The 22325-nt window shown below is 44.9% G+C and overlaps 1 long non-coding RNA gene across 1 annotated transcript; it reads left to right on the plus strand.

Moving 5' to 3' along the window:
• The first annotated feature begins 18238 nt into the window (after positions 1 to 18238).
• On the plus strand, positions 18239 to 21327 carry LOC147966454 (uncharacterized). The gene is made up of 3 exons (XR_015607767.1): positions 18239 to 20797; positions 20890 to 20933; positions 21067 to 21327. It is a non-coding gene; the product is annotated as an uncharacterized LOC147966454 (long non-coding RNA).
• Positions 21328 to 22325: the final 998 nt, after the last annotated feature.

The following is a 22325-nucleotide window of genomic DNA, read 5'->3' on the forward strand; positions in this document are numbered from 1 at the left end:
TCCTAGCGCCGAACGGACGGCACCTCTGCGTTCAACACACGTACGGTCAGCGTGACGTCTCCTCCTTCTTGATCCAGCAAGGGGGAAGGAGAGGTTGAGGAAGATGGCTCCAGCATCAGCACGACGGCGTGGTGGTGATGGAGCTGCAGTACTCCGGCAGGGCTTCGCCAAGCACTATGGAGGAGGAGGAGGTGTTGGAGAGGGAGAGGGAGGCACCAAAGGCGTGGGGTAAGAAGTCCTCCATCTCCCCACTATATATAGGAGGGCCAAGGGGGGGCGCCGGCCCTAGGAGATCCAATCTCCTAGGGGGGTGCGGCCAAGGGGAGGAATCCCTCCTCCCCAAGGCACCTAGGAGATGCCTTCCCCCTTTGGGACTCTTACCTTCTTGAACCCTAGGCGCATGGGCCTCTTGGGGCTGGTGCCCTTGGCCCATATAGGCCAAGGCACACCCCCTACAGCCCATGTGGTCCCCCGGGGCAGGTGGCCCCACCCGGTGGACCCCCGGGACCCTTCCGGTGGTCCCGGTACAATACGGGTGACCCCGAAACTTGTCCCGATGCCCGAAATAGTACTTCCTATATATAATTCTTTACCTCCGGACCATTCCGGAACTCCTCGTGACGTCCGGGATCTCATCCGGGACTCCGAACAACATTCGGGTTACTGCATGTACATATCCCTACAACCCTAGCGTCACCGAACCTTAAGTGTGTAGACCCTACGGGTTCGGGAGACATGTAGACATGACCGAGATCGCTCTCCGGTCAATAACCAACAGAGGGATCTGGATACCCATGTTGGCTCCCACATGCTCCTCGATGATCTCATCGGATGAACCACGATGTCGAGGATTCAATCAATCCCGTATACAATTCCCTTTGTCAATCGGTATGCTACTTGCCCGAGATTCGATCGTCGGTATCCCAATACCTCGTTCAATCTCGTTACCGGCAAGTCACTTTAATCGTACCGTAATGCATGATCCCGTGACCAGACACTTGGTCACTTTGAGCTCATTATGATGATGCATTACCGAGTGGGCCCAGTGATACTTCTCCGTCATACGGAGTGACAAATTCCAGTCTTGATCCGTGTCAACCCAACAGACACTTTCAGAGATACCCGTAGTATACCTTTATAGTCACCCAGTTACGTTGTGACATTTGGGACACCCAAAGCACTCCTACGGTATCCGGGAGTTACACGATCTCATGGTCTAAGGAAAAGATACTTGACATTGGAAAACTCTAGCAAACGAACTATACGATCTTATGCTATGTTTAGGATTGGGTCTTGTCCATCACATCATTCTCCTAATGATGTGATCTCGTTATCAATGACATCCTATGTCCATAGTCAGGAAACCATGACTATCTGTTGATCAACGAGCTAGTCAACTAGAGGCTTACTAGGGACATGTTGGTGTCTATTATTCACACATGTATTACGATTTCTGGATAACACAATTATAGCATGAATAAAGACAATTATCATGAACAAGGAAATATAATAATAATGCTTTTATTATTGCCTCTAGGGCATATTTCCAACAGTCTCCCACTTGCACTAGAGTCAATAATCTAGTTACATGTGATGAATCGAACACCCATGGAATTCTGGTGTTGATCATGTTTTGCTCTAGGGAGAGGTTTAGTCAACGGATCTGCTATATTCAGGTCCGTATGTACTTTACAAATATCTATGTCTCCATCTTGAACATTTTCACGAATGGAGTTGAAGCGACGCTTGATGTGCCTCGTCTTCTTGTGAAACCTGGGCTCCTTGGCAAGTGCAATAGCTCCAGTGTTGTCACAGAAGAGTTTGATTGGCCCCGACGCATTGGGTATGACTCCTAGGTCGGTGATGAACTCCTTCACCCAAATTGCTTCATGTGATGCCTCCGAGGCTGCCATGTACTCCGCTTCACATGTAGATCCCGCCACGACGCTCTGCTTGCAACTGCACCAGCTTACTGCCCCACCATTCAAAATATACACGTATCCGGTTTGTGACTTAGAGTCATCCAGATCTGTGTCGAAGCTAGCATCGACGTAACCTTTGACGACGAGCTCTTCGTCACCTCCATAGACGAGAAACATTTCCTTAGTCCTTTTCAGGTACTTCAGGATATTCTTGACCGCTGTCCAGTGTTCCTTGCCAGGATTACTTTGGTACCTACCTACCAAACTTACGGCAAGGTTTACATCAGGTCTGGTACACAGCATGGCATACATAATAGAACCTATGGCTGAGGCATAGGGGATGACACTCATCTCTTCTATATCTTCTGCCGTGGTCGGACATTGAGCTGAGCTCAATTTCACACCTTGCAACACAGGCAAGAACCCCCTTCTTAGACTGATCCATATTGAATTTCTTCAATATCTTATCAAGGTATGTGCTTTGTGAAAGACCTATGAGGCGTTTTGATCTATCTCTATAGATCTTGATGCCTAATATATAAGCAGCTTCTCCAAGGTCCTTCATTGAAAAACTCTTATTCAAGTAGGCCTTTATGCTGTCCAAGAGTTCTATATCATTTCCCATCAAAAGTATGTCATCTACATATAATATGAGAAGTGCTACAGAGCTCCCACTCACTTTCTTGTAAACGCAGGCTTCTCCATAAGTCTGCGTAAACCTAAACGCTTTGATCATCTCATCAAAGCGAATGTTCCAACTCCGAGACGCTTGCACCAGCCCATAAATCGAGCATTGGAGCTTGCACACCTTGTCAGCATTCTTAGGATCGACAAAACCTTCCGGCTGCATCATATACAATTCTTCTGTAAGGAAACCATTAAGGAATGCCGTTTTGACGTCCATTTGCCATATTTCATAATCATAAAATGCGGCAATTGCTAACATGATTCGGACGGACTTCAGCTTCGCTACCGGTGAGAAAGTCTCATCGTAGTCAACCCCTTGAACTTGTCGATAACCCTTAGCGACAAGCCGAGCTTTAGAGATGGTCACATTACCATCTGCGTCTGTCTTCTTCTTAAAGATCCATTTATTTTCTATGGCTCGCCGCTCAACGGGCAAGTCAGTCGAAGTCCATACTTCGTTTTCATACATGGATCCTATCTCGGATTTCATGGCTTCTAGCCATTTGTCAGAATCCGGGCCCGCCATTGCTTCTTCATAGTTCGAAGGTTCACCGTTGTCTAACAACATGATTTCCAAGACAGGGTTGCCGTACCACTCTGGTGCGGAACGTGTCCTTGTGGACCTTCGAATTTCAGTAGGAGCTTGATCAGAAGTATCTTAATCATCATCATTAACTTCCTCTCTAGTCGGTGCTGGCACCTCAGGAACATTTCCTTGAGTTGCGCCATTTTCCGGTTCAAGAGGTAATACTTCATCAAGTTCTACTTTCCTCCCACTTACTTCTTTCGAGAGAAACTCTTTCTCTAGAAAGGACCCATTCTTGGCAACAAAGATCTTGCCTTCGGATCTGAGGTAGAAGGTATACCCAATAGTTTCTTTAGGGTATCCTATGAAGACGCATTTTTCCGATTTGGGTTCGAGCTTTTCAGGTTGAAGTTTCTTGACATAAGCATCGCATCCCCAAACTTTTAGAAACGATAGCTTAGGTTTCTTCCCAAACCATAGTTCATACGGTGTCGTCTCAACGGATTTCGACGGAGCCCTATTTAAAGTGAATGCGGTAGTCTCTAAAGCATAGCCCCAAAGAGAAAGCGGTAAATCGGTAAGAGACATCATAGATCGCACCATATCTAATAGAGTGCGATTACGACGTTCAGACACACCATTACGCTGAGGTGTTCCAGGCGGCGTGAGTTGTGAAACTATTCCACATTTTCTTAAGTGTGTGCCAAACTCGTGACTCAAGTATTCTCCTCCACGATCTGATCGCAGGAACTTGATTTTCCTGTCACGTTGATTCTCAACCTCACTCTGAAATTCCTTGAACTTTTCAAAGGTCTCAGACTTGTGTTTCATTAAATAGATATACCCATATCTACTCAAGTCATCAGTGAGGGTGAGAACATAACGATGGCCACCGCGAGCCTCAACACTCATTGGACCGCACACATCAGTATGTATGATTTCCAATAAGTTGGTTGCTCGCTCCATTGTTCCTGAGAATGGAGTCTTGGTCATTTTACCCATGAGGCATGGTTCGCACGTGTCAAATGATTCGTAATCAAGAGACTCTAAAAGTCCATCGGCATGGAGCTTCTTCATGCGTTTGACACCTATGTGACCAAGGCGGCAGTGCCACAAGTATGTGGGACTATCATTATCAATCTTACATCTTTTGGTACTCACATTATGAACATGTGTAGCATTACGCTCGAGATTCATTAAGAATAAACCATTCACCATCGGAGCATGACTGTAAAACATATCTCTCATATAAATAGAACAACCATTATTCTCAGATTTAAATGAGTAGCCATCTTGAATTAAACGAGATCTTGATACAATGTTCATGCTCAAAGCTGGCACTAAATAACAATTATTAAGGTTTAAAACTAATCCCGAAGGTAAATGTAGAGGTAGCGTGCCGACGGCGATCACATTGACATTGGAACCATTTCCGACGCACATCGTCACCTCGTCCTTTGCCAGTCTCCGCTTATTCCGCAGCTCCTGTTTTGAGTTACAAATGTGAGCAACCGCACCGGTATCAAATACCCAGGAGCTACTACGAGTACTGGTAAGGTACACATCAATTACATGTATATCACATATACCTTTCGTTTTGCCGGCCTTCTTGTCCGCTAAGTATTTGGGGCAGTTCCGCTTCCAGTGACCACTCTCCTTGCAATAAAAGCACTCAGTCTCGGGCTTGGGTCCATTCTTTGGCTTCTTCCCGGCAGCTTGCTTGCCGGGCGCGGCAACTCCCTTGCCGTCCTTCTTGAAGGTTTTCTTACCCTTGCCTTTCTTGAACTTAGTGGTTTTATTCACCATCAACACTTGATGTTCCTTTTTGACTTCTACCTCTGCTGATTTCAGCATTGCAAATACTTCAGGAATGGTCTTTTCCATCCCCCTGCATATTGAAGTTCATCACAAAGCTCTTGTAGCTTGGTGGAAGCGACTGAAGGATTCTGTCAATGACTGCGTCATCCGGGAGATTAACTCCCAGTTGAGTCAAGCGGTTATGCAACCCAGACATAGTGAGTATGTGCTCACTGACAGAACTGTTTTCCTCCATCTTACAGCTGAAGAACTTGTCGGAGACTTGATATCTCTCGACCCAGGCATGAGCTTGGAAAACCATTTTCAGCTCTTCGAACATCTCATATGCTCCGTGTCTCTCAAAACGCTTTTGGAGCCCCGGCTCTAAGCTGTAAAGCATGCCGCACTGAACGAGGGAGTAGTCATCGGTACGTGCCTGCCAAGCGTTCATAACGTCTTGTTCTGCAGGGAGAATAGGTGCGTCACCTAGCGGTGCTTGTAGGACATAATCTTTCTTGGCAGCTATGAGGATGATCCTCAGGTTCCGGACCTAGTCCGTGTAGTTGCTGCCATCGTCTTTCAGCTTGGTTTTCTCTAGGAACGTGTTGAAGTTGAGGACTACGTTGGCCATTTGATCTACAAGACATATTGTAAATATTTTAGACTAAGTACATGATAATTAAGTTCATCTAATCAAATTATTCAATGAACTCCCACTTAGATAGACATCCCTCCTGTAATCTAAGTATAACATGATCCAAGTTAACTAGGCCGTGTCCGATCATCACGTGAGACGGACTAGTCAACATCGGTGAACATCTTCATGTTGATCGTATCTTCTATACGACTCATGCTCGACCTTTCGGTCTTTTGTGTTCCGAGGCCATGTCTGTACATGCTAGGCTCGTCAAGTCAACCTAAGTGTTTGCATGTGTAAATCTGTCTTACACCCGTTGTATGTGAACGTTGGAATCTAACACCCGATCATCACGTGGTGCTTCGAAACAACGAACTGTCGCAACGGTGCACAGTTAGGGGGAACACTTTCTTGAAATTATTATGAGGGATCATCTTATTTACTACCGTCGTTCTAAGTAAACAAGATGCATAAATATGATAAACATCACATGCAATCAAATAATAAAAGTGACATGATATGGCCAATATCACATAGCTCCTTTGATCTCCATCTTGGGGCTCCATGATCATCTTGTCACCGGCATGACACCATGATCTCCATCATCATGATCTCCATCATCGTGTCTCCATGAAGTTGCTCGCCAACTATTACTTCTACTACTATGGCTAACGCGTTTAGCAATAAAGTAAAGTAATTTACATGGCGTTTCTCAATGACACGCAGGTCATACAAAAAAATAAAGACAACTCCTATGGCTCCTGCCGGTTGTCATACTCATCGACATGCAAGTCGTGATTCCTATTACAATAGCATGAACATCTCATACATCACATATATATCATTCATCATTCATCACAACTTTGGCCATATCATATCACAAAGCACTTGCTGCAAAAACAAGTTAGACGTCCTCTAATTGTTGTTGCAAGTTTTACGTGGCTGAAGTAGGGTTCTAGCAAGAACGTTTTCTTACCTACGTGAAAGCCACAACGTGATTTGTCAACTTCTATTTACCCTTCATAAGGACCCTTTTCATCGAATCCGCTCCAACTAAAGTGGGAGAGACAGACACCCGCCAGCCACCTTATGCAACTTGTGCATGTTAGTCGGTGGAACCGGTCTCACGTAAGCGTACATGTAAGGTTGGTCCGGGCCCCTTCATCCCACAATACCGTTGAAGCAAGATAAGACTAGTAGCGGCAAGAAAGTTGACAACATGAACGCCCACAAGAAATTGTGTTCTACTCGTGCAAGAGAACTACGCATAGACCTAGCTCATGATGCCACTGTTGGGGAACGTTGCAGAAAACAAAAAATTTTCCTACGGTTTCACCAAGATCCATCTATGAGTTCATCTAGCAATGAGTGATTGGATGCATCTACATACCTTGTATATCGCGAGCGGAAGCGTTCAAAGAACGGGGATGAGGGAGTCGTACTCGACATGATCCGAATCACTGGAGATCCTAGCGCCGAACGGACGGCACCTCCACGTTCAACACACGTACGGTCAGCGTGACGTCTCCTCCTTCTTGATCCAGCAAGGGGGAAGGAGAGGTTGAGGAAGATGGCTCCAGCAGCAGCACGATGGCGTGGTGGTGATGGAGCTGCAGTACTCCGGCAGGGCTTCGCCAAGAACTATGGAGGAGGAGGAGGTGTTGGAGAGGGAGAGGGAGGCACCAAAGGCGTGGGATAAGAAGTCCTCCATCTCCCCACTATATATAGGAGGGCCAAGGGGGGGCCCCGGACCTAGGAGATCCAATCTCCTAGGGGGGTGCGGCCAAGGGGAGGAATCCCTCCTCCCCAAGGCACCTAGGAGGTGCCTTCCCCCTTTGGGACTCTTCCCTTCTTGAACCCTAGGCGCATGGGCCTCTTGGGGCTGGTGCCCTTGGCCCATATAGTCCAAGGCACACCCCCTACAGCCCATGTGGTCCCCCGGGGCAGGTGGCCCCACCCGGTGGACCCCCGGGACCCTTCCGGTGGTCCTGGTACAATACGGGTGACCCTGAAACTTGTCCCGATGCCCAAAATAGTACTTCCTATATATAATTCTTTACCTCCGGACCATTCCGGAACTCCTCGTGACGTCCGGGATCTCATCCGGGACTCCGAACAACATTCGGGTTACTGCATGTACATATCCCTACAACCCTAGCGTCACCGAACCTTAAGTGTGTAGACCCTACGGGTTCGGGAGACATGTAGACATGACCGAGATCGCTCTCCGGTCAATAACCAACAGCGGGATCTGGATACCCATGTTGGCTCCCACATGCTCCTCGATGATCTCATCGGATGAACCACGATGTCGAGGATTCAATCAATCCCGTACACAATTCCCTTTGTCAATCGGTATGCTACTTGCCCGAGATTCGATCGTCGGTATCCCAATACCTCGTTCAATCTCGTTACCGGCAAGTCACTTTACTCGTACCGTAATGCATGATCCCGTGACCAGACACTTGGTCACTTTGAGCTCATTATGATGATGCATTACCGAGTGGGCCCAGTGATACCTCTCCGTCATACGGAGTGACAAATTCCAGTCTTGATCCGTGTCAACCCAACAGACACTTTTGGAGATACCCGTAGTATACCTTTATAGTCACCCAGTTACGTTGTGACGTTTGGCACACCCAAAGCACTCCTACGGTATCCGGGAGTTACACGATCTCATGGTCTAAGGAAAAGATACTTGACATTGGAAAACTCTAGCAAACAAACTATACGATCTTATGCTATGTTTAGGATTGGGTCTTGTCCATCACATCATTCTCCTAATGATGTGATCTCGTTATCAATGACATCCTATGTCCATAGTCAGGAAACCATGACTATCTGTTGATCAACGAGCTAGTCAACTAGAGGCTTACTAGGGACATGTTGGTGTCTATTATTCACACATGTATTACGATTTCCGGATAACACAATTATAGCATGAATAAAGACAATTATCATGAACAAGGAAATATAATAATAATGCTTTTATTATTGCCTCTAGGGCATATTTCCAACAGTTATAGTAATGTAATTGATGAGTTATGCATGCGTGTGCAGTTTCCACTATATTCTCCTAGAGATTAAGCTTGAGCAGGGACTAATAACCGTCTTAGACTCAAGACGAAAAGATCCCCAGGACTATGCAGACATGACTCAAATACTCGAGAAGTAAGTTAAATCGATCATTATCCACCATATCAGCAACTTTGTTCATTTCCTGATATATCAAGTAATTGTTTTCTTTGTCCGGCAGGGTTTGGAGAAAATTCACCAGAAAAGCTCTGGGACTGCCGAAGGAGCTGCAATTTAGACACCCGAAAGTAAGTACTATAGTAGCATGTTCCGCGCATCTACTAGTGATTCAAGCGCTAGTTTCATCAATACCATTTGGCATTCTTGCTTATCAGTTTGATTGACCTCTATTTCTTGTCAAGTGGTTGTGGCAGGAACAAGGGAATGATTTCTGTGGATACTACGTTTGCGAGTCCATGCGCCACACGACCTGTGAGCGGGGCTACACTGACGAACAATATGAAGTATGCAAATAACAACATTCACAATTTTATTTTATTACCATCATTTGTGTTGAGTTTCATTCATTCATACATATACGTATTGACCCCCTTCTTTAAACTAGATGTTTCGGAAGCGGGGTGAACTCCTAGCACCAGCTCGCATGCGAGCAATTCAAGAGGAATTGGCAGCATTCTTTCTTGACCACGTGATCGCTGAAGACGGAGAATACTATGTGGACCCTGAGTCCATATGATTATATTTGTAAGAGATAATTATTGTATATATGTAGCCGGTAGTGTCGGATAGATATACGAGAACTTGTTGTTCGACCAATCTCTCGAAGAAGGAGAGGTGGTCGATATCACTTCTCTCTATATGCATATATGTTCATGACGATCTTCTGTTTCCTTCGTTTGCTTACTAGCTAGCTAGTGTGTCTAGTCCTCTCTATACGTATGTATAGTACGTAGCGTCGACCAAGCACGGACATAAGACAGGACACTTCTCTCTATTAATTATAGCTAGCTAACATAATATATGAAACACCTAAATTAACCCCCCAAAACCCCCAACCCCCCCCCTTTCAAAAAAAAACAAAAACCCCAGCCACAGAAATGCTGACGCGTGGATGCCTATTGGTCCCGGTTGGTGCCACCAACCGGGACCAAAGGGTCTCCTGCCTGGGCTCCGCGCACAGGCCACGTGGAGGCCCATCTGTCCCGGTTCTGGATTGAACCGGGACTAAAGGGACAGGGATTAGTACCGACCCTTTAGTCCCGGTTCCAGAACCGGGACAAAAGGCCCTTACAAACCGGGACAACAGGCCCTTTTTCTACTAGTGGATGAAGCCCACTATAAATATGTCTCGGATACTGTGTTGTTAATTTTAATTGATGACACATGATTCAAGAGGGAATTCTATTTGGCGCGCTAGGTCACCCGCGAGCGACCTGGCGTGCAACCCCCGCGCACTGGGTGTTCATATGGGTCGGCCCATTTCCCCCCTTTTTCCTTTCGTTTTTCCTTTTCCTTTTCTCTTTTTCTTTTCTGTTTCTTGTTTTCCTCCTTTTTCTTTCAAAATTTGTTCATTGATTTAAAAATGTTCATCAAATTCAATATTTGTTCATCCATTTTTTTAAAAATGTTCTTGAATAAAATTTTGTTGATCAAGTTAAAAAATGTTCATCATATTCAAAATTTGTTCATCAAAGACAAAACAGTGTTCATTATTATTAAAAAATGCTCATAGAAATTTTTTCATCGAAATAAAAAATGTTCACTAAAATTTAAGAAATGTTCATTCTTTTGAAATTGCGAACACTTTTGAATCAAGGACTGTTTTTGAATTCGGTCAACATTTTTTTAAATCCCTGAACTTTTTTTGAAAATCTGTTTTTCTGAAATCTTAAAAAAAGGGGCACCTCACACCCACATGGGCCGGCCCATCTTTTGGCGCTGCTTACTACTGGCCTGCAAAGGACACCTCGTCGTGTCATTGCTCGTGATGTCTTCACCAGGATTTGACTTACCAACGTGAAAGGTACCGTGCCAGTGGTTCTATCATTTAGATAGAGAGTGATCTTTCCTTCTTGTCGAAGAAAGATATGACGTTGGGAAGGGAAAGGGAGTAGAAACGTTTTCGTAGCCTTGGGGCGAAGTTTCGCATGATCCAGAATTGCACTAGAACCTACAAGTCCTGTTATCGTTCTTAATTCGATAGCCACGAGAACCAATGATCACCCATGACTTCTGTGTACCACTAGTGCCACAAAGGCCTTTAGTGGTCTTATTGGCGCATACCACGGTGGGGTCTTCGACTAGGGTGAAGTAGTAACAAGGTACCCGTAGGGGAACCTGTGGCTGGATTGAATCCTTCGTGATGAAAATGCCCTCGCCTACTTGACTAAACTAAGGACCTCTTGCGTAAAGAAAAGAGGCTCTCCCATTCCCACCCGATACGTCAAAAGAAATTGACTAATAAGGGGAACCAACCAGTCGAATTGGATTGATTATGTCACCCCGCATTACTATAAAAGGGCAGCAACTTTGTACTAAAATGGGCTTTGGCACTCCTTCCGCTATTACTCGAAATAGGACAAGAGATCGTCAGATAAACCAAACTGCCGACCTACTGTCTATATTGTGTTGGATCAGATAATGGTGAGCCATCAGTCGGACGGAGTTTAACGTAAAGCTCCAAGGGAGTGTCAACAGTCTTCTCATCATTGAGTTGAGCTCGAGTGATCAAGTCACGACGTTATTTGATCTGAGATACCAAATATCCACGAGGAGAATGTGCAACCTCCTAGCGCATGTGTCGTAAGTGGGTCGGCCCATGTAGAAGCTCCTTCCACCGATTTTGCGAAGCTTCTACAAGCTTCCAATAAGTTTTCTGAAGATTCTTTCGATCGTTTTTTTCTTGCTATTTTGTGTTTTCTACCCATTTTTTCCATTTTTGTGTTTTCATTGTCCCTGACATGCACAATTCTACCTTATCCGAGCCTGTCATTGCATGCACTTTGGACAACCATCCGTAGCATCACTGCAATCTACACCTCCGATGACCAGAGAGCGCACCACGAGTCCAGGATGACGCCCTTCCCTTTTAATTGTTTGTAAGTTCTTCTTTCACTTCCAATTATCTTCTTATATGTTAAGAAACTCCAATCTTGTTTCTCTTAGAAAAACCTTGTTTTTCCACTCGTTAGGTCCTAAGTCTAGTAATGGTAAGCATGTAAATTTGTCAAGAAGTGACAATCCGCAAGTCAAAATATCGGTGATGATTCAAAACTCTCTAATTTAAAAGGGATTAAGTTTTTTTCGAAACAGAGGAAAAATAATTTTCTCATTTATTAACTAAGGGAGAATAGAGTTTATTACTAATAACCTTTAAATGCCACATGAAAGACTACTCGCGTAAGACAATAGACCCTACTTTCTTTGCACCTGTGGTGATCCACAAGTTTTCCTATTAGTATTGATGGTATTATGCATATATGAAAATATGCATGTTTACAAAGGGCTACTACCCTAAATATGTTCGGAATAAAGTATGGTCGTTTATGTTCTTCTTTAATTTGTCTACAATTTTCTTTATATATAAAGTTTGACATCACAAGGTTTGGGTCCTGGCACATCCACTAATGGTACCGCCACCATCTCGTGCCCCACCTCTCCTGAATATTTTTCATAGTGCAGCTAGAGGCGGCGGCAGATTTTCTTTCCACGTGCGGTGTGTGCACGCTGAGCGGGCGCACGAACAGGAACGCGTGCTTGCGCAATGCATGTGTGTGTGAGCTTTTAATAGTTAACATGCCACGTGGCCCTAACGGGTGGGCCATATATGTCATAATCATCCTGAATTTGAGCTCAATCGGTCATTTAAACAGAAGTGATCGTTTTTTTTACCAAAAACTAGAGCTAAAGTGGTAGTTTTCTGTCAAAGTTTGTTAGAGCACACTACTAGGGAAAGGCCTAGCCCGCGCTACTGCTACGGCGCTATAACTAAAGGTTAGCAGCAGCGTTGGTTTAACCGCGCTACTGCTATAGCTACTTAGTAGTAGCGCTTCTTGTAGAAAGTGCTATTGGTAATTACTACTAGCGCGCCTCTCTTCCTGGAGGAAGACAGGACTGAAGAAACACGACAGACTGTAAAAGCAGCAGGAGTACTTAACAACCTTAACTGAAACCAGCAGGGGCACTTAACAACCAGAGCTGAAAGCAGTATGAGTACTTATACAGGTTCAACCGTACAAAGCACGCCTCAAACAGTGCTACTTTACCTACAGTTAACCAAGGGTGAGGCCGCCAAGCCTCAGGACAAGGCCAAGGCGCCACCCCACGCATCCACAACCTTCTGAAAGCGGCTTCATCTCGCAACGTGGTCAATAAACAGGATATTCGCTTTAGAGCCATGGAAAAGCATGAACATAATCTTCTGTCCTATTCTCCAAGATGGATGGGCCTTCATTATTTGAGACCACCCATGAGTAAGTATCTTTTCACCTCCAAGGGGAATTGAGTAGGTCGACATAAACATCATGTTGTGACCAAGCGCAAGTGTGACCCGACCATGGTCAGGCATCTGTATAGGAACAATAGAACTCGACAGTTCCTGTTTCAAGAAGATCACAGCTGTAAAACTGTGTATAAGCAATAGTTTATGAACAACATATATAACAGAAAACACCTTGTACCATAAGTTTCTTGACACAGTTGGACCTGTTCAACGAGTGCAGCAGTGGCACACATATCCCACGTGGCCATCCACCATTCAAACACCTCACAAAGACCTCAAGACGATCAATAAAGTGTAGGAACTTGTGGATGTCGATCCAGTCAACTTCAGTGCCATTAGTAACAGCCGAGTTATTACAGAGTAACAAACGAGCATACTGCTTAACTCTGAAAAAACCTACACGTGCCACCATTATAAGAAAATATTAGTTAGAAGTAGCATCTTCGTGAGAGATTCGTTGCTACTTCTAAAGTTAAATTGTGATTAGTTAGACAGAATAGGTGGATTAAGAAGTAATCGAGGCAACAAGTAAGAACCAGATACAAAACTAACATGGATGAACAATTGGAACGATGTCGGGGTGGAAGATCGCAGTGAAGATGAGACCATGTTCTGCTATTTCCATCAACATTCGCGCGTCAACTTTCAGTCTGTAACACTTGAGTAAGTTTATCCAATTTCGGCCATAAAAAGCAGCGATCTTCTTGGTTCATGAACCCAACTCGAAACTTATATCCATGGCTTGTCTTCACTATGACCATTAAACTAGTGTATTCAGTTATGGCAAGGCCGAGCATCTTGAGTACATGTGTTCTGGCAGAGCAAATAATACGCTGCAGGAAAAATAATATGAGACACAGCATGTTCAAAAAAACCCCACCCTCCCGGATAGAAAAGAGGATTCTAGGAACATACTGTGCGCGTTTCAAAATGCTGTGTTAGGATGAGAAGGAACAAGTGTGGCGTCTCGCCGAGGGCGTAGAAACCTGTAAGGTACTTGCACTTTGGGCACTGCAAATGAAACACACTAGATTCAGTAGGAATAAAAATGCATCAATGGCGGCGGCTACCATCCTAGCATTACGTGCGACCAAGGGACTTGGATTTATCGGGGATCGATGAAGAATTCGTACCTGGTTCTCCATGAGAAAACCGTATGCAATCGCCGAGAGGGGTTTTTCTCTGAACAAGTAGACGAGGGAGAAGGGGATTCAGGCCCAGTGAAATATTGCCGCTTCGTCCGTCCAGCTTACTGCTAAAGCTGAAAAGGGGGGGGGGGTTATGATTTGACGGCTCATTGGGCATTACTGCGGCTACGACCGGGGTGTGTCTACCGCGAAGTTTTGCACTCTAATTTGTGCATATGGCACGTGGACCCCGTTGCCGGTTGCCCCACATATCAGCGAAAGGAAGTAGAAAGACAGGAGTAACTAGTTACACATAATTATATTTTTTGACAGAGAGATACTCCCTCTGTAAAGAAATATACAAATATTTTATATCACAGGCTCACCTTGCCGAGAAATATACTCCCTCTGCAACGCACGGGCATTATGGGGGTTCAACTTTTTTTATGGGGGTTCAGCTAAGAATATAATACTCAGATAGGCTCACGGTTCTGGACTTTGGGCCGCAGGCTGACCCTGCATGTTTGGGGGCCCATGTGTTCTACCTCAGCGCTTTTCATATTGCAAGCAATCGGTACGGCGCTGGTTTTAGATGCTGTCGCAAGGCGAATACACAAAATTGAATAAAGCACGACAGCTGTTGGAATGAATTCGAACGACAGTTCCTAACCAGCAATTAGAGTTGCAATCTATCAACGATATACCATGTGATAAATAATACTGTCGTACTACTTATACACACAGGACACTTGTCTCACCATGCCAGATTATTACATCAAAATCTCTCGGTGGATAGATCAGTTCGGTAGTTGCGTGCTGCTACTGAAGAATTTCAAAGTTGATTTGGACCAGCTCTCCTTGCCGAGAAAGTTCGATTTTGACATCATCCCCTACCGCAAGATATGATTTAGATTTGAACCTTGACCATCCTTTAGCATCAATCATCATGCGACCATCCTTTGTACTTACGGTATATTGAGCAGGTTCATTCACACTAAGGCTGGGCATGGTAAGAGAAACTTGGCCGCGGTCGCCCGAATTGTTGAACGACTCCCTCGTTGCTCTAGGAATTCTCTGTTTGCAAACAAGAAGACATACCCAAACAGTTAGATCAACACAGCGAATCATGTGAAACAACATGAAAAGAAAAAAGAACGAAGCACTTGGGCGGCCAATGCTTACCAAGAAGGTGGACATGTCGGTTTTTGTAAGGACTTTGGTATATGAAGTGCGAACTTCAGCCCAGTCTGTTGCCGGTGCAACTGCACGGGCCGGAGCAGAAGCAAGTGCAAGTGTTGGTGCAGGTGCCGAAGCCGCTGCTGCTGCCGGAGATGGTGCTCCTTTTAGAGCTGGTGCCGGTGTCGGAGCAGGTGCCGGTGTCGATGCCCGATCCTCCGGTAGATCAGACTGATCGGCTGACGCGGTCGGTGCCCAATCCTCAGCTGGATCAGACTGAGCTGCTGCCGCTGTCAGTGCTAGAGCAACTGCCGGTGCTCGATCTATGCGAGACAGCGCGATCATGTCTGGTCTGCTATGATCAGCTTTCTAACTTGACTAGGATCCGTGACCGTGATCCAGTTTTTTTCTTCATTTCTTTTAAACGCGAAAAGGAGTAATTGTGGCGTTTTTGTTAAACCAAACTGCAATTCATCATAGGGATTCAGCTTGTACTCAGACAACAGACTGATCCAATTTTTTCCAGTAATATAAGTGATGGACAGTGCCTTCGTTACTGACACGACATAAGAAGTGAAACCTGCAAAAATAGCCATCGTAGAGCAAACCAAACGGTTTATTCTGTGATGAATGTCACATGGAAAAACCTGCATCATAAAATTGCAGGAAAAGAAAGAAAACATGACATTAAATCAATAAGATTTATACAGTAAATCAATAAGATTTACTTGATGTGACATGAGTGAATCCTTACCAGGAAATCACTATGTTGAAGTACTAAACAGAAGATTGATCGTCCAACTACGCGTGGCATGCAGGGGGCCCGCCTACTCCCACAAGCAAGACAGCCCAAAGGTCGTGACAAATTGTATGGACTGAACATCCATGGGACTGGAAATCCTGATGGGTGCGATAAACCCTGCAATGCATACAGATATTAGAGTGTAACCATAATTGATAAACCATCCTCACAAAAAATATGATCTGGATACTTCAAAATATACAGACTGAATTGAGTTGACAGACATTAACATAGACCGTTCTCAGGACTGACCACACACCAAAAGCGGCAATACTAATAAACAATACAGGGTTCACAAACACAAATCAAGTACTGAACAATAGTACTTACTACAAACAAGCAAAGTTGCACTAACTAAACTCTGCAGACTATTTCTTGCCACCGACCTATGGGATGAACCTGTTGGGGAACATAGTAGTTTCAAAAAATTTCCTACGCACACGCAAGATCATGGTGATGCATAGCAACGAGAGGGGAGAGTGTTGTCCACGTACCCTCGTAGACCGAAAGCAGAAGCGTTAGCACAACACGGTTGATGTAGTCGTACGTCTTCACGGCCCGACCGATCAAGCACCGAAACTACGGCACCTCCGAGTTCTAGCACACGTTCAGCTCGATGACGATCCCCGGACTCCGATCCAGCAGAATGTCGGGGAAGAATTCCGTTAGCACGACGGCGTGGTGATGATCTTGATGTTCTACCGTCGCAGGGCTTCGCCTAAGCACCGCTACAATATTATCGAGGATTATGGTGGAGGGGGGCACCGCACACGGCTAAGAGATCAATGATCAATTGTTGTGTCTATGGGGTGCCCCCTGCCCCCGTATATAAAGGAGCAAGGGAGGGAGGCGGCCGGCCTAGGAGGAGGGCGCGCCAAGGGGGGAGTCCTACTCCCACCGGGAGTAGGACTCCTCCTTCCCTTGTTGGAGTAGGAGAGAAGGAAAGAGGGGGAGAGGAACAAGGAAAAGTGGGCTGCACCCCTTGTCCAATTCGGACCAGAGGGGGGGCGCACGCCTCCTTCCTTTTGGCCTCTCTCCTCTATTCCCGTATGGCGCAATAAGGCCCATATACTCCCCGGCGAATTCCCGTAACTCTCCGGTACTCCGAAAAATACCCGAATCACTCGGAACCTTTCCGATGTCCGAATATAGTCGTCCAATATATCGATCTTTACGTCTCGACCATTTCGAGACTCCTCGTCATGTCCCTGATCCCATCCGGGACTCCAAACTCCAACTACACCACAACACTTGATTGGGGGCAGTTAACTGCCGGGAGAAATACCTGACCAAGGGCAAAGAAACTGCCAGGAATTGAATAACTGCCGGTGGAAGTACTACAGGCAGAGGAACTGCCGGGAGAAGTTAACAAACGAGGGCACCCAAACTGCCGGCAATGAGGTCCACTTGGCAGGTCATCCTATCTGCCGGCCCACCTAAACTGCGGCCTGTTATCTGCCGAGTAATCAAACTAATGGGCCTAAGCGCGCTCGCGTGGGAGAAAGGGCACGAGATCTAATATTTGGCCCAAAGGGTTCTTTTAGTCATCGCCCTGACCATTTCTTCCCCAAATCTTGCAAAACCTAACCCTCCAACCCGACCACGCCGCCGCGTCCAACCAGACGACGCCGCCGCCACCACCTCCACCAGCCACTCCACCTCAGTGTAGGCTTCCGCCCCGAGCACAGTCGCCGCCGACCGCCTAGTCGTCGCCGAGCACCCTCCTACACCGACGAATCCCTTGGCCGCTTCCTCCCCATCCCCTGCTGCACCTAGCACCTGCTTCCTCCCGAGGAAAGCCGCCGACCGCCCTCCATCCCCACCACAACAGCCACCTCCTCCGCAGGTTTCCTCCGCCGAGCAGGCCTCCTCCTCCTCAAGCTTTCTCCCCCAAGCAGGGCCTCCTCCTCCACGAGCATCCCTCCCCGAGCACTAAGTTGGGCCGCCTCATGTTTCCCTCACCTGAGCAGGGCCCCTCTCCCGAGAAGCTCCACCTCCTGTACATCCTCCCCTAGGTGCAGCGCCGCCTCCTTGCCCACCGAGAGCACTTGGCCGGTGAGATTTCATTCTTTGCAAACTTTTGTTCCCTTTTTCTTCTGACCAGTAACTAGAACAACTTCAGAAAGTGTTTTGAGTTTATATGACAGTACATTTGTGAAAATAACGAGTAGCCCCAAGTTTTTCTTATGGTGAGGAGATCTTCCATTGCAGCAAATTGTCGCTACAACTGCATACTAAATCAGTGAATCCCAGTAGGAGTACTACATGCAAGCTCTGGGAAGATAAGTTTAAAGGCCGTGCTGCAAATATAGCTAGAGAACTTCTTTCTGTATATTTTGGTGCAAGTGTAGACTGAAAGTGGAGTACCACTTCTAGAGTTAAACAATTTTAACTAGTGAATGTGTTAGTTCTATGACCCCGCAAAAAAGAATGTGTTAGTTCTATGAATATAGATATATGGGGTTTGATCTGGAATTTTCTTCTATAATTTTCTATTTCTAGTTTGCCACTGCTCCCAGTCATCTGATTCTGGAATTTTATGATCAATAGTTGTCTATCATAGTAGAAATCCCTTCAAGTGTTGCAACCTTTATTATTGAATTGAAAAACATTTGCTTGATAATTTATTTTTTCTAGAGTAAAATGATAGCAATTTGGTTTTGTACTGTCATCCCTACTGGAAATAGCATGGCATCATGACTTATTAAATTACAAGATCCCCTATTGTTAAAACTTCTTTTATTTAGCTTAACACTTAAGAACAAATACATCCATAGCTATCTTCATAGAGATGGTACATAGCTTAAGATGTGCATGTGGTTCAGATTTTGGAAAAGGGTCTACTGGCAGTGCCACGTACAAGTAATTTAACCCTAGCAGTACAGTACCTTGTCATGCAGGGCCACGAGTAATATAAGACTGCTGTTTTGTTGCTGATAATTAGAACGTTTGGATGCTTGTTGTTTAGGTTGTGCGTCTAGGTTTGGTAGTAGTGCTGGTGTGTGTGGCTTAGTCTCTGATGTTTTCAGTAATGGAAATTGGGAGCTATGCTCCTAAGTAGAAAAATTGGAAGAATTAGGACATGAGGCTAGCTGAGTACCATGCTCTTTTCTCCTATATGTAATTCTTACAAACTATTCCCTAATTTTCATTTGATGCTTTCACTGAAATATTTTTTTGGATTGTTTGTCTTGTGAGCAGCGTGCATCTTCTTTGTCCTCTCCAAGCAGCGTCAACTACTCCATACAAGCACATAAGCTTATGCTCTTATGATTATATATTTACTTTTGGATACATGTTTGCTGCTATTTCAGAACATTGAAACTTATTTAGCATTTCGTTTCTTATATGCTTCATGCAAATGAAACTGCAGTAAACATATGAACTGAGATTTTGCTTGCCATCTGTATACATGCCCTGAATTTGATTAGTCTTTTTATGCATACAACTACTGGAAGCTTTTACATGTCCTGGAACTGAGCTTTTACATGCCCTGTGTATTCTGAAGATTAGTCTTTTGTTATTGGGCAGTACTTGAAACAGAGTCGTTGGTCTCCTGACATATAACCATTTATGAAGAGCATAGGTGATGCCTTCTCTTGTATTCCTATGCATAGTCCAGTACCTTTTCATGTGTAAAAAGTGGCTGACCTGGCATAGTGGCATTACACTTTTTAGTATTTTGTACACATCAGGAACCTTGCTATAGATACACACTGAAAGTTGAAAATGATGCTAGCAGAAATAGGTGTTCTGTCAGCTACGCATTTGTTTTAAAACATGATATGACTACTTGCTTTGGAATACTTATCTGATCCTATCTCATGTATATTTTAGTTATTTCTAGACAAAGCTTTAGGAACCAAGTTCATTTACAACTCAAAGTCTTGTGCATTGAGGAGAATTGAGATACTTGCTCATTCTGTACTTGTCAAAACGTATGTGTAGATATTCTGCTCATTCTGGTTGATGCTACTACTTGATTAGGGTCTTCTTTATGAGCTTCTACCTTGTGTAAATAACATGATTATTTGGCAGCCTGGTTTCATATCTTTGAATCTTATGTGAATAAACTATGTCCAAGTATTCGCTGTTCTTTGCTTAACTAGATATCAAAGTATAAACAACAAGCTCATGTACAAGATGGCAATTATGGTGGTTATTTAGTTTATTTCATTGATTCTCGACATATTAATTGATTCTAGAGTCCTAGCTTTATGCAAGGAGATGTAAAAGAAGCAACAAGTAATTTCCCTTCTCCTTTCTTTTACAATTGTCATGATTTTATATGACCTTTTTTAGTTAAAACCTGTTGTCGTTGGTCTGAATATTTTGATAATTAAAATTTGTGATGAATTCTTAAATTGATTAGGAAGATTGGACGTGTAAAACTTTGTTTATGTCGCTGGGTGCAGGTCTTTTATATCCTTCCAATACCTTGAACTAACTATTTTCTCTGCGGTTACATATATGCACATCTTATGCTCATTTGCAGGGCTTCAGCAAAGTTTGGCCGACCTTTTGGTGGCTAATATTTAGAAGCTATATTTAATCCAAAGCTTTTCTTTAACAGAGCAATTCAGCTGGTACGTTTGCAAGTAAATTTATGCCAGTACAAGTACTAGTAGCAGAGCTGAGAACATGTTAGGACATGACCATTAATGGATTATTCATGCAGGTTCCTGTCAAACTTTGCTATCAACTATGTGCCCATATCCTCTGGTACGCAAAATCCCCCCTCAAGAGGCGAGCCATTAGTGTTTGATGTCTGAGACTATCTCCATTTTTTGTGTTACAATATAGATATTTACCAAGATTATTAGCTTATAGCAGTTCTACCATCTTCTCTGTTCAGGTTGGCATCATCGTTGGAAGATCTTCTGCACTATCTACATGATGTTTCTTCTACATGATAGCACTTCACGTCTACATGATGTTTCTTCTACATGATAGCACTTGAAGACTACATGACGTTTCTTGTATTCGCAGCTCAAACCATTTGTGTAGCTTAGTTTGAACAAAAGATCTTATTGTCTTGCATGTAAACTCTATTTAGTAATGTAGCTAGACACTACTGAACGCATGTACAAATGTCAAAATACTAAAGTGTTTGTCATTACGTGTTTGAGATCTGCTATTGAATCTTGAGTGAATTCCTGTATGAACAGAAATCAAAAGAAATATAAATGCTACCAAATTCCTGTATGAATAGAAATCAAAAGTATTATATATGCTACCAGGATTAGGAAAATTGGCGCGTAAGTAAAAGACAAGGGCAGACTATCTGCCAGGAATTGCATTACCGGCATATACTTCTATCTGCCGAGAAAACGAGGCTTCTTGGCAGTATAACTGCCGGGAGATCTGTATCTGCCGGGAGATCCATTTCCCAGCAGCCGTTCTTGTGGCAGTTCTATCTGCCGGGAGAATCTCTGTCCCGGTAGTTTCTCTGCCCTCTTATGGGTCTTCTCCTGGCAGATTACATTGTTGGGGAACGTAGCAGAAATTCAAAATTTTCTACGCATCACCAAGATCAATCTATGGAGTAATCTAGCAATGAGGGGAAGGAGAGTGCATCTACATACCCTTGTAGATCGCTAAGAGGAAGCGTTCAAGTGAACGGGTTGATGGAGTCGTACTCGTCGTGATCCAAATCACCGATGATCCTAGTGCCCAACGGACGGCACCTCCGTGTTCAACACACGTACAGCCCGGTGACGTCTCCTACGCCTTGATCCAGCAAGGGGAGAAGGAGAGGTTGGGAAGACTCCATCCAGCAGCAGCACGACGGCGTGGTGGTGGTGGAGGAGCGCGGGACTCTAGCAGGGCTTCACCAAGCACTACGAGAGACGAGGAGGGAGAGGGGTAGGGCTGCGCCAACAGGGAGAGCAAATCACCTGTGTTGGGCAGCCCCAAACCTCAAGTATATATAGGGGAAGGGGAGGGGCTGCGCCCCCACCTAGGGTTCCCTCCCTAGGGGTGGCGACCAGCCCTAGATCCCATCTAGGGGGCGGCGAAGGGGGAAGAGAGGTGGGCGCACCACTAGGTGGGCCTTAGGCCCATCTGAGCCTAGGGTTTGCCCCCTTCCCCTCTTGGAGGCGCCTTGGGCCTTTG

Source organism: Triticum urartu, chromosome 6A (genome assembly GCF_056163025.1).
Source record: "Triticum urartu cultivar PI428250 chromosome 6A, HENAU_Tu73, whole genome shotgun sequence".
Lineage (NCBI taxonomy): Eukaryota > Viridiplantae > Streptophyta > Magnoliopsida > Poales > Poaceae > Triticum > Triticum urartu.